The sequence below is a fragment of the Gigantopelta aegis genome, chromosome 6 (genome assembly GCF_016097555.1).
Source record: "Gigantopelta aegis isolate Gae_Host chromosome 6, Gae_host_genome, whole genome shotgun sequence".
Lineage (NCBI taxonomy): Eukaryota > Metazoa > Mollusca > Gastropoda > Neomphalida > Peltospiridae > Gigantopelta > Gigantopelta aegis.
Genome location: NC_054704.1, coordinates 70,846,270 through 70,859,732, shown reverse-complemented (window position 1 = coordinate 70,859,732; position 13,463 = coordinate 70,846,270). Strand labels below are relative to the sequence as shown.

General features: G+C 39.8%; 1 protein-coding gene across 1 annotated transcript in view; it reads right to left on the bottom strand.

The window, feature by feature from the left end:
• Positions 1-1,465, bottom strand: part of LOC121375736 (DNA repair protein RAD50-like) — a 64,486-nt gene extending 63,021 nt beyond the window's left edge. Inside the window, exon 1 of the mRNA XM_041503341.1 lies at positions 1,352-1,465. The gene's annotated coding sequence lies outside the window, so the exon portion shown is untranslated. The remainder of the gene's footprint in view (positions 1-1,351) is intronic.
• Between the last annotated feature and the right edge of the window lie 11,998 nt (positions 1,466-13,463).

Here is a 13,463-nt window from a genome sequence, read left to right as displayed (position 1 = left end):
TTAGGTAACATATTTGATTATTACTAGTATATAGTAAAATTGTATTAAGTTTAAGTAACGCAGAGCGAGTGAATTTTTAATCGTGACTAGTACATTTCTAAAATCACTGAACCTGTGGCTAGTGGATTTTATAAAAATTCTATAATCCCTGTTTACTAGTCCGAATCTTATTACATACCCTATATATAGCAGGTATTCGAACTTGTGGCACCATGTTTCAATCGTTTCTCAACTAAAATAGTGCAACAAATGGACACACAAGCCAAAAATGTATAACCCACCGTACTCATTAAATCCTGATTGAAGTACTTGCATCATTAACAAAATAAATCTTCAAACAACATAAAAAATATCTGCACCATTTTAAATTTGCTACATAGATAGAGGGAAGTAACTGGACGTGCACGTTAAGAAAAGTATTGCCTTAATGTTCCCCGTGCACTACATGTTTTACTAAACAAACCATGAAGTAAGGCTATGCCTAACAAGTTCAATAATAAACAAGGAAGTAGAAAAAGTCTGCCACTTATATGGATTGATTCATACTCTTGTTATTGAATACATAACAGTTCAATAAATAATAAAGAAATATATTGTTATGTATCTCTTTGGTTGTTGTAACCGGCCTCAGTGGTGTCGTGGTTAGGCCATCGGTCTACAGGCTGGTAGGTACTGGGTTCGGATCCCAGTCGAGGCATAGGATTTTAAATCCAGATACAGACTCCAAACCCTGAGTGAGTGCTCCGCAAGGCTCAATGGGTAGGTGTAAACCACTTGCACCAACAAGTGTTCCATAACTGGTTCAACAAAGGCCATGATTTGTGCTATCCTGCCTGTGGGAAGCACAAATAAAAGATCCCTTGCTGCTAATCGAAAATAGTAGCCCATGTAGTGGCGACAGCGGGTTTCCTCTCAAAATCTGTGTGGTCCTTAACCATATGTCTGATGTCATATAACCGTAAATAAAATGTGTTGAGTGCATCGTTAAATAAAACATTTCTTTCTTTCTTTCTTTCTTTCTTTGGTTGTTGTCATTTTGCAATTGTGTCAAACATGGCACTGTTTAAATTATTTTTATGAAAATGGCATTTTTGCGTGTTTTATTTTAAAAAGGGCGTTCGCGCGCTTAAAAATTAAAAATATTTCCATTAGGTTGGTCGCCCTGGACATGGACTTATATTTTGCTGAACTTGTCAAAGTACAAATAGTTTAGTGCTAGATTATTAGATACTATAAAATGATACAGCCACAAAACGAAAATAGGAGATAAAGTTCATAATGATAAACGTATCATTTTTGTTACTGTATTGTTGTATAAAACATGACATGACATCTAAGTCATTGAATTTACCGTATAATGACTTTGTCAAAAGAAACACCCACAGGCGCAACACCTAATTAATACTATTATTAATTAAATAAAAAACAAAACAAAATATATAACAAATCCTCTAGAATAATTTTTCCCGCCATAGACTGGTCCTGCGAGACCGCAACAGGATAGAGGAGCGTAGCAATATATACTCCTCACAAAAAGTTAAACAACAACCAAGTAGTTAATTTGTTTTGTTTAACCACACCACTAGAGCACACTGATTTATTAATCATCGGCTATTGGATATAAAACATTTGGTAATGGTTACATATATTCTTAGAGAGGAAACCCACTACATGTTCTCCATTAATAGCTAGGAGTCTTTTATATGCAGCATTACAGTCATATGGTGCACTGGCTATAATGAGAAATAGCCCAATGGTTCCACCAAAGGGGATTGATCCTAAACCGACCGCCAGTGGGCTACTTACAGTTCTACCAATCTAGTATGAAAATGAATTATCAAATTGTAAATATTCTTAAAATTATTGGATGTGGTATTAAACCTTCAACATCCAGTACCCCCCCCCCCCCCCCCCCCCCCCCACGTTTTGTGTTAGGTGCAAATTCCATTTGCCCGTAAGCGTATGCATATACGTATGCGTAATCAGCAATACGTAATCTGTAGCAATCACTTTTTATGCAAATAGGTTGAGTAGATTTATATTTATTTATTTTGTCTCCGTACGCAGAGCCGGTTTGTCCTAGTAGCACATGTAGCACGTGCTACGGGCATCGCGCTTCAGGGGGAACCCTAGGTGATGTGTACATTTATTTTCCCCAGATCATTTTTCCCCTCTTCCCGAGGGGGTTGCAAAATATATATCCTGGGAAGGCAGTCTTGCTGTTATTTGTGCTACAGGCCCCGCGGATCCTTAAACTGGCTCTGTCCGTACGCCTATACTTCTGCGTATAAGATCATTTATGAATTACGTATACGTACACGTGTACGGATTACGGACACATGGAATTTGCGCCCTATAGTTATCTACTCTTGAAAACAACACCCACGGAAATGCTTGTGCAAAACACAATGCTCGTGGATGTCATACATGTTTCCGCACAGTTGAATTTGTTTTATAAAGTGGAAGCCCATGTGATTTAGACATCTTCGGCAATAATTAGGCGTCATATAACGACTAAATGTCCACTGAGGTGGCACGAGCAATATTTTTTTATTTATTTATATAGAGTAGGAATTAAAATTTAACGGTACATTTTCGTACCCCAACCCGTTCCAGTTCATACGACCCTGTTATTCTGTGTGACGGACGACGAAGAGTATGGAAACAACTTAGACAACGCTTCGCACATTGTTTCTCTGCCCAGCGCAATCGTTTTGGTGGAGAAAGCCTTATGAATAGGCTTGGAATTCAAGTCGATCAAAGCACTGATCATGATCTTGTTATCATCAGGTGGCCGGTGTGGAATACAGGATGAAATCATTATAATGTAATTCATATTTCATCGATGATAAGGTCAGACCCCATCGCTCACAAGTACTCATTGCATGCTGCACACCAAGCAATTAAGCAATATCACTCATATGGACTGGCTTGCACGTTCCCCTGGTTTAAACCCTATAGAATATGCCTGGAATATTCTTGGTAGGCGTGGTTATCGTCGCCATGTCCATCCTCAATCGTTAGATGAGCTGGGAAAGGTTCTGGTTGAAGAATGGCGCAACATTTCACAAGGACAGCTGAATCGTCTCATTTGGTCGATGTCAAGATGTGTACAAACCTGCACTGATTCTCCTTGAGGTTACACGCGATATTTATGCCAATTACGGTTTTATTTTTATTTATCTGCTAATCAGTTTGCACGTGCATTAATTCTATGGGTGTAGATAACTAACACAATTCGTAGCAAAGCCCATGTCATGTACAGGTGTGTTTACTGAATGGTGAAGATTTAATATGACATCAAAGCATTTGTCAAAACAGTCCTTTTAATCTGTTTTGTGCAGAGATACGACTTTTTAATATATGGTAATGTCTTCTTCTTTTTTTCATTCAGATTTGGGGGTCTAATAACAAAATATATTTTTTGGCATTGCATGAATATACCAGGCGCGTGTGCGCGCGCGCACGCGCACACACACACACACACACACACACACACACACACACACACACACACACACTCGACACCTCTCGAGATAAATTTTCTTTGTTAAAATATATTTTTCGGGTCATTATGGCCTGAAATCACCAACAGTCTAGAACCCTCTCCCGCAATTTCCTGCACACGCGCCTATTGGTGTCATTTATCGGTGACATATACTTGACCGGTTTAGAAGCGGAAGTCCTATAGTGATCAAAGATAATGACTGGCCGGTGTATCAAGGTCAGCAAAATATGAAGAAGAAGATTAAAGTTATATTTTAATGTTTATAAGAAATGATAGTAATCTGAAGCTACTGGCTAAGATGAGATATGGTGACCACTTTTGAACTAGCCGATGGCCATGGACACGTGTTTGTATACACTGATCTAGTCGCTGTACTGACAATCCCAGATAGATAAACTAATTCTTTAATTCACTTGGAAGGACAGTTTCCAATGGGAAAGTGCATGTAAAAGACCACATGCTGCTAATGGAAAAGAGTTGCGGGTTTTCCTCTGAAGACAATGTCAGAAGTATCAAGTAGCCGATGATTTATTAATGTGCCCTAGTGGTGTCGTTAAGCAAAAAAACCCATGTGAATGAAAATGGATGGATGATGAATTAATACATTAATCTGCCAAATTCATCCTTAATTCGTATTTGTGGCCTGGCTGAAAACAGCATACATTCTGGGTTATATTTGACATGAAGTTATCTTTTTGTCAATCTAATTAAAATTAGCTCCACTATTACATGTGGATCTAAAGACAGCCAGTTGGAGCTCATGTGCACCAATCAAAACCTTACTTGCAGAATCCTGCCAGTGATTTAAAAACTAACAACACTGCGTAGTCCCCAATGTCCAGGTAACATTTCGTCTGTAAATAATAATTTAAATATTGACCAATCACACTTCGCCTTTTATAACGTTATTTGGGAGCATACAAATTCTAAAAATATCGGGCGAGTCTATTTTAGTGGCCGCAGTACAGCGAACCATACCGATACGTACGGGGTGGGTTATCAGTCTTCAATTTTACATTAAAAATTATTTATTTATTTATAAAATTAAAAAAACCTAAATCAGTCTTCAGTTTTACATTACAAATTATTTATTTTATAAAATAAAACATGTTTTAAGGCATTCGTAATTCACACGAAACATGTCGTATACCCTCAGGATAATTCGGAATGTTTTCAAATTATTTTTAAATCACTGGCAGGATTCTGCAAGTAAGGTTTTGATTGGTGGACATGAGCTCCAACTGGCTGTCTTTAGATCCACATGTAATTGTGGAGCTAATTTTAATTAGATTGTCTTTTTGTCTCATTTAGAGTACATTTCTCGCTCCAGCCACTGCACCACGACTGGTACATCAAAGGCCGTGGTATGTGCTATCCTGTCTATGGAATGGTGCATATAAAAGATCCCTTGCTGCTAATCGAAAAGAGTAGCCCATGAAGTGCCGACAGCGGGTTTCCTCCTTCAATATCTGTGTCTGACGCCATATAACCGTAAATAAAATGTGTTGAGTGCGTCGTTAAAGAAAAACATTTCCTTCATTTAGAGTACAAGAATAGGTTGAGCTGAAATGTCCTTTATATTTTAAACGTTAAAATTGGCAGTACATAATAGAGGAGAAGTTTGAACATCGATTTAAGTAAAATTTTGGAAAAGCGTTGATATTTTTCTTCTTCCACCTTTGCGTATCATGCAACTAAAATGTTTTATCATGTGCATCTGGAAAAAAAGAGGTAAAAAAGATGTGGTTATTTATAAATAGTATCCACGAAAAAGTTTAAACTTTGTAGTAGATACTATTTTTTAAATAACCACGTGGTTTTTTGTTGTTGTTGTTGTTGATGTTTAAGCACATTGACAATTAATCATCGACTAACGTATGTCAAAAATTGGTAATCCTGACATGTAGTCTGCAGAAAAACACCCGCTACATTTTTTTAAATTTAGTGGGGAAATCCGTTGTATTTGTGTATTTTTTCAGTTAGCAGTAAGATATGTTTTATATGCACTTTCCCATAGACAGGACATCATGTGCCACAAACTTTGATATACCAGTCGTGGGGCACTGATGTGTGTGTGTGTAATGGGTCCACTGACGAGGTTCGACCGTACGACCAAAGCTCCATTATCATTGGGGGTTGGATGCGCTGTCGGTTTGGGATCGATCCCCGTCGGTGGGCTATTTTTCGTTCCAGCCAGTGCACCACGACTGGTAAATCAAAGGCCGTGGTATGTACCCTCTCTGTGGGATGGTGCATATAAAAGATCCCTTGCTGCTAATTCGTTCCAGCCAGTGCACCACGACTGGTAAATCAAAGGTCATGGTATGTACCCTCTCTGTGGGATGGTGCATATAAAAGATACCTTGTTGCTAATCAAAAAGAGTAGCCCATGAGGTGGCGACAGCGGGTTTCCTCTCTGAATATCTGTGTGGTCCTTAACCATATGTCCGACGCCATATAACCGTAAAATGAAATGTGTTGAGTGCGTCGTTAAATATCACTGAAGCAACCAATAATAGCCTGAATTCTGACAAATCAGTCCACCTGTCATAAGTGCAGAAAATAAAATAAGGAATTAAAAATAAAATCGGTGCAGGAAGGATGGAGGGTCTTATGTCGCGCTAACACTGGCCCTACATTTTGACACATTTATTTATTCTTGATTTTAATACATGTCCTCCATTTCAATCTTAGTACCATCAGTACACACCCATGGCATCACATTTTGGTGAAGCACGATCATCTTAAGCTGACGAAGAAAGATAATATATATATCAGTAATTATTTTGTTATTTTATTTTACGACACCACTAGACCACATTGATTAATTAATCATTGGCTACTGGATGTCCATCTTCATAAATCAAGGCTAATATTCGTTCCTCGTATTCAGCCTTGACACAAAATGCTTAAATTTCATTGGATGCGATGAAATCTGATTGCAACGAATCGCAACGCTCCTTATAGATTCTCTTGTTATGTAAACTCCATGTTGGCGGGCGGACACTGATATTGCTTTCAAGATTGTCACATGTTACCGATGCTGTGATTGGTCAGCGATGTCATCGTGTAAGGGACATAATCGGTGTTACACATTTTTATCCAATAGAGGGCGCTAGTAGTGGATATCAGTAATCTTGACTACATGTATCAAGGCTGAATACGAGGAACGAATATTAGCCTTGATTTATGAAGATGCTGGATGTCAAAAATTTGGTAATCAAACGTAGTCACCAAAGGAGGGGCGGCACGTAGCCCAGTGGTAAAGCGCTCGCTTGATGCGCGGTCGTGTTAGGATCGATCCCCGTCGGTGACCCCATTTGGGCTATTTCTCGTTCCCGCCAGTGCTCCACAGCTGTTGTAACAAAGACCGTGGTATGTACTATCCTGTCTGTTTGATAGTGCATATAAAAGATCCCTTGCTGCTAATCACAAAGAGTAGTCCATGAAGTGGCGACAGCGGGTTTCCTCTCTATATATCTGTGTGGTCCTTAACCATATGTCTGACGCCAATTAACCGTAAATAAAATGTGCTAAGTGCGTCGTTAAATAAAACATTTCTTTCTTTCATCAAAGGAAGCCCGTTATATTTTTCCTAATACAGCAAGGGATCTTTTATATGCACTTTCCCACAGACAGAAAAGTGCATACCACGGCCTTTGACCAGTTGTGGTGTACTGGTCGGAACGAGAAAAAACCCAATCAGTTGAATGGATCCATCGAGGTGGTTCGATCCTGCGACAGTAGCAGCTCAAGCGAGAACTAAATCGACTCGGCTAAATCCCGCCCACGGTGCAGGAAGGATGGAGTGATCTTATGTCGCGCTAACAGTGGCCCTACATTTTTGACACATTCATTTATTCTTGATTGTAATATATGTTCTCCATTTCGACCTCGTCGTGGCAGGCCATCGGTCTATAGGCTGGTAGGTACTGGGTTCGGATCCCAGTCGAGGCATGGAATTTTTAATCCAGATACCGACTCCAAACCCTGAGTGAGTGCTCCGCAAGGCTCAATGGGTAGGTGTAAACCACTTGCACCGACCAGTGATCATAACTGGTTCAACAAAGGCTATGGTTTGTGCTATCCTGCCTGTGGGAAGCGCAAATAAAAGATCCCTTGCTGCCTGTCATAAAAGAGTAGCCTATGTGGCGACAGCGGGTTTCCTCTAAAAAAAATCTGTGTGGTCCTTAACCATATGTCTGACGCCATATAACCGTAAATAAAATGTGTTGAGGGCGTCGTTAAATAAAACACTTCCCCATCCCCCCCCCCCCCCCCCCCCCCCCCCCCATTTCGACCTCTGTACTATCAGCACACATCCACGGCGTCACGTTTTGGTGAAGAGCGATCATTTTAAGCTGACAAAGAAAGATTGATTGATTGAAACATATTTTATTGCTTTTTAAAGAACAAATGGATTAGGCACAAGTTACATAACTTACTAGGCCTTTTCAAAATACATACATATTACGACAGTAATATATTTTTGCAATTTAAATATGAATAAAATTAAATATTTCTGAAAAAAAATTAAAAAATTAATTTCAAACGAGAAGCCTACATCCAATTAAAGTTAAAGAATGTTGTCCTGGACAGACACCTCAGCTATCTGGACTGCCTGTACAGAACAGTGGTTTAGCGGTTAGTGAGAGAAAAGTCGGTGTGGTGGATTTACACATACCCATTGAGTTGTTAAAGCCAGTGGGAGCCAGTACCAGGAGGCGAACCCAGTACCAACCAGCCTTAAGTCCGAGGGCATAACCACTACACCACCGAGGTCGGTCATGGAGAGGTCCGATTTGATACTGATGTGGTTCATTCATGATTTCATTTACCTACCTTTGACATCCATCAGACAATTGGACTGGAACAAATATCTGACCTATCTCTGATTAATCAGTAGGTATCAGAAACGATTGCTCCGTTTGACGTATGCACAGTTCAATCTCAGTTTATGATGAGTGGATATGGTATAAGCCACCGGCAGAATAATTTTTGCCCGAATTAAACGAAAATAGCCGAATCAGGATAACAACAGTATCATAATTCATATTAGCATTACAGCCAAGCAACTAAATAGGGTTTTAAACGAATACCTACGCATGTTAATTTGGATTACATTGGAAGTCAAATTATGGAAATACATGGTGAAAAGGTTTCAGGCCAGCTGTTTTCCCTGAATATCTCTATTGTTTTTCCCGAATTTGAGGATTTGCTTCAGCACTAGAGGGCAGTTGACCTACCCCCCCCCCCCCTCAGCCCCTCCCTGTCTCGTACCATTATGCCACTCCCTCCTGAGCGTTTCGTTATTGTTGAAGGGTCTCAAATATGTTTTCACTAATCTCTAACAACTAGCCGGGGCGGGATCTAGCTCAGTCTGAAAAGCGTTAGCCTGAAGTCCGTGTTTATATCCAATTAAGATTCAAGCACGCTGTCCTGGACACACACCTCAACTGTCTGGGCTGTCTGTCCAGGACAGTGGATTAGTTGTAAGATGGTTAGTGGTTAACGAGAGAGAAGAGGGTGTAGTGGCCTTACACCTACTCGAGTCCTTAATAACTCACTCTGGGTTGGAGCCGGTACCGGGCTGCGAACCCTGTACCTACCAGCCTGTAGTCCGATGGCGTATCCACTGCGCCACCGAGGCTTTAGCATGAAGTCAATTTGTTTGCGTGACAGTGACGTCATAGACAGAATAAGCAGTCCATAGTTGTTATGACTTTCACGTTTGCTATTTCTCGTTTCAGCCAGTTCTCCACAACTGGTGTAACAAAGGTTGTGGTATGTACTATCCTGTCTGTGGGATGGTGCATATACAAGATCACTTGCTGCTAAATGTAGCCCAATAAGTGGCGACAGCGGGTTTTCTTTCTCAATATCTGTGTGGTCCTTAACCATATGTCCGACGCCATATAACCGTAAATAAAATGTGTTGAGTGCATCATTAAATAAACCATTTCCTTCTTGTTTAGTGGAAAATAAAATGGGTGACCTGAAATGTTGTTCGTGTAACGCATAAATTGGTTAAGTTATTTTCAATCTTCAGAGACCTGTATTAAACATTTTAGAATAGTTTAAGTGACGTCATTGTGATGACGCTTGACGTGTATACACGTCAACGGCACGATAATAGTTTAAGTGACGTCATTGTGATGACGCTTGACGTGTACACGTCAACGGCACGATAAGGGTTAAGTGAACTCTGAAACTTGAATAGTGAATCATTACAATACATTGAGCAAAATGTCCACTCAGTTCATATAAAAAGTTTGTTTTGTTTAAAGACACCACTAGAGCACACTGATTTATTAATCAATAGTAATAACTGGATATATTACCTTAAGAAAGAGATTAAAAACACCAATACTGGGGGCAGGGTGGGGGCAGCATATTCATATTTACAAAATAGATTTTTATATGCAGCATTTGACAACTTTTTTTCGAGTGCGTCGTTAAATAAACATTTCCTTCCTTCCTATGATATGTAGCTATTGAAAGTACAGGACGACCAACCTAACAGAAATATTGTGTGGACGCTTGTCATCTCCAGCCAAACGTGTTTTAGCTAAACCAGTATAGTTAAACCATTTAAATTATATAAGTGTGAAAACAGCTTGCTAATGAAATAATGAAAATGAAATAATGAAATGAAAACGAAAGTAAAAATAAACGTAAAAGATAAACCAACATCCACTGAAGGGATTCGAACTATGGTCTTAGCGAGTCTAGCTTTCTATCCAGGCGCATGTGCAGGGGGTTGGTTTTGAGAGTCGAAACCCTACCCGCTCAAGGACATTTTCTTCTCTTTTTTTTTCAACAAATTCCCCCTCCCCACCCCCATAAAATTCGCTCGCTATAGTCTAGACTCTCCTCCTGCTAATATTTCTGCCAATTAAAATACTAGTAATTGGGAAATCCCCACTATATGTGTTTTATTTTGTGTTGCTAGTTTGGTGCAATATTGTATTATTATGTGTGTTTTTTTTTTTTTTACCACATCTTCATGTACTGTATCCATGTCTTTTTGATAATGTATGTTTGGTTTGTTACGTAATGGTAGGTTGAGACCACCGACTTCCTGTAAAAAGTTGATTTCTCCAACTCCCGACTTACGAGGGGCAGTACGTAGCCCAGTGGTAAAGCGTTCGCTCGATGCGCGGTCGGTCTGGGCCCATTGGACTATTTCTCGTTCCAGCCAGTACACCACGACTGGTATATCAAAGGCCGTGGTATGTACTACCCTGTCTGTGGGATGGTGCATATAAAAGATCCCTCGCTGCCAATCGAAACGAGTAGCCCATGAAGTGGCGACAGCGGGTTTCCTCAATCAGTATCTGTGTGGTCCTTAACCATATGTTTGACACCATATAATCGTAAATAAAATGTGCTGAGTGCGTCATAAAATAAAACATTTCCTTCCTTCCGGATCGAACAGCTAATGGGTTAGACGACGGGAATCGCGTTGTAAGAGCGTTCAGACTAGCAAATGGCCAGTCACAGAAGTCGTTACAGCAGAAAGTCGGCCATCTTCCTTCAGACAGTTGGTTGTGTGGCCCTGACATTATATGCATCGTTGTCTTTTCATAAATATGACTTTTCCGACAGGTTAAACTGTGCTTCAATGATCGTTTTTCAATTGTTATTTAATAGCCAAATAGTCGATGTGTTTTTAACGCTGTGTCGTTAAATATTCATGCATTCATCCCCCCATTAAGGGGGGTGGGGTGGGGGTGGACATAGCTCAGTGGTAGAGCGCACGCTTTATACGCGGGCAGTCTAGGATCGATCTCTGTCAGTGCGCCCATTGAGTATATTTCTTGTTCCAGCCATTGCACCACGATTAGTATATCAAAGGTCGTAGTATGTGCCATCCTGTCTGTGGGATAGAGCATATAAAAGACCCCTTGCACCATTTAACAAATGTCATTATGTAGTGGGTTTCCTCTCTAAGACTATGTCAGAATTACTAAATGTTTGACATCGACGTTTAATAAATCTAGTGGTGTCGTTAAACAAAACAGGATCGAACCACTTCGGTGGATCCATTTGTCTGATTGTTTTTTTTCTCGTTTCAACCAGTGCACCACAAACGTGGTATGCACTTTCCTGTCTGTTGGAAAGTGCATGTAAAAGATCCCTTGTTGCATTAGGAAAACTGTAGTCGGTTTCCTTTGAGGAATACGAAAGAAAGAAATAATTTATTTAACGACGCACTCAACACATTTTATTTACGGTTATTTGGCGTCAGACATATGGTTAAGGACCACACAGATATTCAGAGAGGAAACCTGCTGTCGCCACTTCATTGGCTACTCTTTTCGATTAGCAGCAAGGGATCTTTTATATGCACCATCCCACAGACAGTGTAGTACATACCACGGCCTTTGATATACCAGTTGTTGTGCACTGGCTGGAGCGAGAAATACCCCAATGGGCCCACCGACGGGGATCGATCCCAGACCGACCACACATCGAGCGAGCGCTGTATCACTGGGCTACGTCCCGCCCCTCTTGAGTCCGAATTACCAGATGTTTGACATCCAATAGCCAAAGATTAATTAATCAATGTGCTCTACTGGTGTCGTTAAACAAAATAAACTTCTTTTTTATTAGAGTGAACGAAAAGAAGATTCCCACTAGTTTCCACCACTACGAACACTTTACACCAACACCACTACACAAAACATGAACGAACAAAAAAGAAACACTAACAGAAAAAAGCATTATTTTGAAATATGATGTGAAATTAAAAAAGAAAGAAAAAAGTCTTAAACATACTTACTTTGATCTTTTTTAATGCACTTCTTATCGAAGTGACTATAATCTGAAGCTCTTGGTTATGGTCAGACTAAATCTGATAGGAGGAGTACTATATTTTAAACCTGGCCGGAGGTTATTAACGTGCGTCCATATATACCGGCCTAAACACTGTACCGACATACCCAGATACTGAGGCTCTTCATCGACTTACAAGAAATCAGCTGCAAGGTAAGTGTCCAATGTTTTCTTTTTTTTTTAAACTTAATTTAATTTTTGTGTGGTTAATTTAATATTAATATATTTTGCTTATATAGGGGGAAGTGTGTTCGTTATTGTGTACGTAAAGTATTTTTGCTAGATCGATATTTTCAGAAGTCTCCATCATTCCCCAGTTATTCTAGGAGTACTAAATTCTGGTTTTACTAGTAATATGCACTTCATGTACTTAACTGTAATGTTATGTTTGAAAAAAGTTTGTTTTGTTTAACGACACCACTAGAGCACATTGATTAATTTAATCATCGGCTATTGGATGTCAAACATATGGTTATTTTGTCTCTTAGTCATCAGAGGTAACCCGCTACATTTTTCCTAGTGCAGCAAGGAATCTTTTATATGCACTTTACAAAAGGTAGGAAAGCACATACCACGGCCTTTGTCCAGCTGTGGTGCACTGATTGGAACGAGAAAACCCCCACAATCAGTTGAATGGGTCCACCGGGGTGGTTCGATCCTGCGATGCAAGCACCTCAAGCGAGCACTCAACCTACTGAGCTAAATCCTGCCCCCTGTTATGGTTGTTGAAGAAATACTGAAATGCAAAATTGGGGGTTTGGACATGCTTTTTATATATTATACGTTTACGAAATATTCTCCAGTGTTTGGAAAGCGGAGAGATTAAGAAATTCAATTAGGATTTTTTGTTTTTGTTTTCCTTTCCTGAGACGTGATGGGTCGTAGGATCGATTACCCTCGACAGACTCGGGGTTCTTTCTCCGTACCAACAAGTGTCCCATGTCTGGTAAACCACACGTCGTGCTGTACTGTGCTGTCTATGACAAAAGTAAAAGTAAAGTTTGTTTTATTTAACGACGCCACTAGAACACATTGATTTTTTTTTTATCTTATCATCGGCTATTGGACATCAAACATATGGTCATTCTGACACTGTTTTTTTAGAGGAAACCGCTGT